Genomic DNA, 5423 nt, shown 5'->3' with positions numbered 1-5423 from the left:
GATGAGTCATGCATGTTTCATTTGTTGTCATGATCTCTCTTCAAGTCCATTGTTTTCTCATCATTGACCCAACAACAGCATTCTGCACATCTTAATACTCTTGCCCTTAAATAAGCTTACCTTAAAGAAGCCAAATTCTAAAAATGAGGATACCAGGATGGTATAAATTTCTTCTAGGTATTTGCCACTTGACTATCTCAGTTTGTTTGAGGGTCAGTAGGCAAATTGAGATCTTCAGGCCAACAGTATCTAGGAAGAGACTGTGAAAAAAAAAACCCTGCTTTTCACACTGAGAATTATGCCTCAAGCATAAAAGTCTTCCATGCATTAACAGATTTTTTAAAATAAATCAATAATTTGTTAAATATCTAATTAAATGAATCATTGTATAATCATACAATGAGGTAGAGATTAGAAATATATTTATCATATCAACTAATCATGAGGGAGACACTGATAAGCTATCAGCAGATCACTTTACAAGCATAAAGTTATTGAAATGGAAAAATCAACTGCAAGGAAAAAATAGGAAAAACTATAAATACATGGAGGTTAAACAACATGCTGCTTAATAGCAATTTGATAACAGGAAATCAAAAGCAGAAATTAAAGAATACCTTAAGACAAATAAAAATGATGATACAAGTTATCAGAATCTAAGCAGCAAATGTGGTCTTAAGGGGAAAAATAATTGCAATAAAGGCCCATAGTAAAGTAAGAAAATCCCAAGTAAATAATTAATATCACACCTAAAGCAACTTGAAAAAGAACAAATAAGACCCAAGTGTAGTAGAAGAATGAAAATAGTAAAAATAAGAACAGAAATAAATTAGAGATCAAAAAGAATATACGAGAAATCAGTAAAACCAACAGCTGACTCTTTGAGATGATAATCTAAATAGATAAACTCCTAGCTAGGCTAACAACAGCAAGAAAGACAAAACATTAATAACAGAATCACAAACAAAAGAGGAAAAATCACTATATATAGGACATAAATACAAAAAATTATAATAGATTACTATGAACAAATATATGCCAATAAATCTGATAACCTTGAAGAAGTGGATAAATCTCTAGATCAACATAATCTACCAACCATATATTCAACCAGGTGAAAAACCAAAAGCTTTCCCCAAAAGAAGTGACACAAGGCAAGGATGCCAATTGCCACACTTGTATTTAACTTAGGGGTAGGGATTTTGGCCAGAGTTATCAGACAAACACAGGAAATAAAGGGAACCCAATATCTTATATAGTAAGATATTATATAATAATAATAATAACAACAATAATAATAATTTGATGGGTCCTAAAAACTCCATCAAAAAGTTATTAGAAACTATAAATGAATACAGCAAAGTGGCAGGCTCCCAAATCACCATACTAATAAAATCAAAGCCTTTTTAGCATGCAAACAATGAACAAGAAGCAAAAGAAATTGAGAAAATAACTCCATTTATAAGTGCTTTAAAAAGAGTTGAATCAACCAAAGTAAAAATTTATGCCTTTTAGAGTCTGACTTACTTCATGTATAAGGAGAAAATTCCACTGTCTATGGACAAGGCTGACATGGAGGCATAAACCCCATGTGGGTATTGAGACTCCTGAAAGCTATAAAGCATACTTGTTGTATTAAGATTAACCTGCCTCCAACACTGACTCTCTCTGTGGCTTCTCCTATGATAATAAATATTTACTCACCTCAGATGATTATGGTCATAGCAAAACCCTCACCAGGATGGTTCACTGAAAGACACAATAAGAGTAAAAGAGCTAAGATCATGGTCTCTGATGAGGACATTTGAATGGGGAAAACAAGTCTAAACTATAAGCATATCTTGGGCATGAGGAAGTTCACAGACAGGGTAGAGACACAAGAGATTCCTTCAAGAGATTGGTTGCCTCACACCCCAAACTTCATTGATCCAAAGAGAAATAAAGATCCCCAACATCCCACTAACAGATCATCACCTAGATTGGGCCTCAGATAAATCCTGCAAGAGTTTGATTTTTTAGTCATCATCTCTCTTCAAGTTATGGTTTCTCATCATTGACCCAATAAAAAACACTGCATTTATCTAAACACTCAAGCTAAATATGCTTACCGCATTTGGTTTTGGAAATTAGAGTACCAACGTAGATATGATTGATATTTCAGGTGCTTGACATCTGACTGAAAATTGCACCAAGTTCAGCAGAAAAATGAGGATCTTCAGGGGAACAATGTCTAGGTAGAAAGAAAGAAGACAGCTGTCAAGACAAATAAGTCAATCACTCTTAAATTTTTGGCATAAGCATTGAACTCATTCATGTGTTGATTGAGAATTTAAATAAGTAAGTAACTAAATGAATGTATAATGCATTAATAAATACATAACTACATTTAACATATCAATCAATGAAATCATCTGGACGCCATTAAAGATGCTGACCATCCTTGATTTCACACCCACTTGAAAGTCTAGCTCACAGGCTGCTGGAATAAGAAAATTCTCAACACTGTCATCGAGAATGGGAATGCTTCCTAAATCTCATTCCTTATCTATACAAACAACAGTTGTCATTGAAACATTGGACCGGGATTACTGCAGGTGTATGCACCAAAAGTGACACTATGAAGTTCCATAAAAAATTATCTAGAAACCTGAAATTATGCCCATGTACAGTCACATAAGAAAACCCTTGCATGGGAAATTTCAGGCCTGTGCTCCAAACCATCTATTTTTCAGAATCCCCAATCGTATTTTGTTAAAAATTCCCAATAGCAATGAAAATATTACATAATATGAATATACCTGTTCATTTCTAAACTTTAGATAACCATGATTTCATGATGGAGATAAAAGCATGTCTTTGAGGCTTCTTGAATCATTTCTGGAAACATCATTCAACAGTTGTCTGTCATACTGAGGATGTCCTATTTAAAACTGTCTCTCCCAAAAAGAACAACTGCAAATAAGATGCGAATGTCCCAATTTGGAGAAACTACACAGATCAAAATCAAGTCAAGAACAACTGGAATCATCAAGAACCCATGATTTATTAAATTGACCTACTGAAGTCCCATCAATCCCCAGGGGCCACCATTCAGGTATCTGAATACTCAACCGTATGTCCCTAAGACATTTGGGACAAATTATCCTGCACCTCATCTCTGGATACCCTGAGCATGAAATTTCCCTTAAGAAATAGATTTGGAAACAACAAAGCAGAACCAATGATTAAAATTTAGTAAGCATTGATCTCAACCTATCTACAGTGAAACATGATTGTTGCACAGGGAATGCGGAAACAGTCTGATCCACTTCAAGTATAAAGGCAAACTTCCATAATCTGTAGTCTTAATCCTCAGGGTTGACACTCACAAAAGATCAACCCCATAGAGGTATTTAGGTTGTTGAAAAGTATAAAACAAACTTAGTGCCTAAAGACTGGTCTGCTTCTGATGACAATGTTTTTTCTGTAATTTATGACATAGTCATCCACTCACCTCAGATGATTATTGTCACAGCAAAACCCTGGCAAGAACATCTTGCTGAAAAATACAATGAGAGAATGGGAGATAAGGAATTGCCCCAATTATGGTATCCTGTGAGGAAATATGGATTAAGAAGACAAACTTAAATCATAAGCATGATTTGGACACTGGGAATCCTATCCACAGGGTAGAGACACAAGGAATTCCCTGAAGCAGTTGAGTGACTCAAACTTCAAACCCATTGCCCTAGAAGGGAAGTAAAGAATACAAATATCCTGCCCCAAGAAGGTCACCTACATTGAGCGTCAGATGAGATTGGTTTTGGGGTCATCATCTCTCATCAATCTCATATGAGTTCTAATCATTGACCCAACTAAGACACTCAACATAGCTCCATACACTTGCACATAAATAAGCCCACTACAGCTGGTTCTCAAATTAGGACACAAAGGTAGAAGGGAGTTTCTGTGCATCTAGGTGCTTGATACCAGCTTGAAGTTATTTGAAACAGATTTGACAAGCTAAATGGAGATCTTTTGGGGGGGAGTTTTTAAACTAGAGAGGAGTAGGATTGATGTTTAAAAAAAACACAAAAAAAACCCTACTCTGTCACTTCTAGAATTGTACTTCAAGGATGCAATTCCTTCATGATTCAACATAGGCTTCAACAAATGAATAGATAAGTTAATGAAAAATTACATAAATACACTTAATGTATCAATCAATCCAACTCTCCATCAAGGTGTTGTTAACAAGTCTAACCATCCCCGATTTCCCACCACCAGAATGTCTAGCACAAAGGTTTATGGAGAAACATTCTCAGGATGTGTCACACAAAACTATATGCTTCCAAAGTCTCATTCCTCACCTATGAAAAAAATGGGTCATAGCTGGAAAACTGGGTAGACTCAATGCCCATGAGCACACCAACATTATTTACATGAGGATCTCAGAGAAGGAACAGGTAGAAGGTAATTCAGGAACACTCATACCTTGGAATTTATCAGGGTTGGTATAAAGCAGAAAGGTCAGTCGAAAGGTCAGAAGAATTCATAGCTCTAGCATCCACAAGAAAGAATGGGAAAATATTAAGATGAGGACAAGAAAGACATAAATTTATTCCATCCCCACTTCTTAGATCCTCTCATTATGTCAAACTTGATTAGTAATTTGTGCCATTTGCCCCTGGTTTCCTAGCTCACTCCTGAGGTGGAGAAGATCCCGAGAGGAGGTAGCTGGTATTCCTGGCATTGTCCTTAGTCTCTTTCAGCATTTCCTTTTCCAACATCCTGACTTTTCAGTAGTGCCTTACTGATTTTATAGTGTGTCTTTTTATTTGCTGCTGGCCCCATATAAGGGTGTAGTCCTAGTAGATAAATATAACTGGACAGCTAAAACAGCAGTCTTAAGTTTCTTCATCTTTCTATAATTTTCCCAAAACTGGGATGCTGCCACCAATATCTGAAAACTCTCTCTCCTTGACAACAATCTACTTTTTCACTATTTGTATTTGAAGTCATGTCAATAATGGTTCCATAAAAATAGAGTCTTGGGTCTCCCTGGTGGCACAGGGGTTAAAGTCTCAGCACTATCAAGCTATCGCCAGCCACTGCTGCCGGAGTTCGAGTCCAGCCAAGGAGCTGACCCACATATGGCGCAGCAGACCTCTCCTGTCTCACCTGCTGCAGTGTATTTCAGTAGATCTACCTGTTCTTCTCCCCACTCTGTCTCTGGTGAATCCTCTCCACCCCCCTGCATCTCTGGCCTGTACCCCAGTTCTTGTATGCATAAATAAAAATAAATCCTTTAAAAAAATGGAGAGTCTTAAATGATATATTCTGACCTTCACATAGATTTGCATCTGTATTTTTAGGAAATGTCTCCTTGAACTGTGATAAAAATCAGTGAGGACTCTTCCAGCTTTTGAATATAACATTTAGCT

At 36.4% G+C, this 5423-nt stretch overlaps 1 non-coding gene across 1 annotated transcript; it reads right to left on the bottom strand.

Annotated features, from left to right (window-relative positions):
* Positions 1–1981: 1981 nt before the first annotated feature.
* Positions 1982–2060, bottom strand: LOC119245342 (small nucleolar RNA SNORD115). Its single transcript, XR_005125279.1, has one exon. It is a non-coding gene; the product is annotated as a small nucleolar RNA SNORD115 (small nucleolar RNA).
* Between the last annotated feature and the right edge of the window lie 3363 nt (positions 2061–5423).

Source organism: Talpa occidentalis, unplaced genomic scaffold (assembly GCF_014898055.3).
Source record: "Talpa occidentalis isolate TD23 unplaced genomic scaffold, MPIMG_talOcc4v2.1 talOcc4.14, whole genome shotgun sequence".
In the NCBI taxonomy this organism is placed as follows: Eukaryota; Metazoa; Chordata; class Mammalia; order Eulipotyphla; family Talpidae; genus Talpa; species Talpa occidentalis.
The sequence above is the reverse complement of the archived record's forward strand: the minus strand, read 5'-3'. Positions and strand labels throughout refer to the sequence as shown.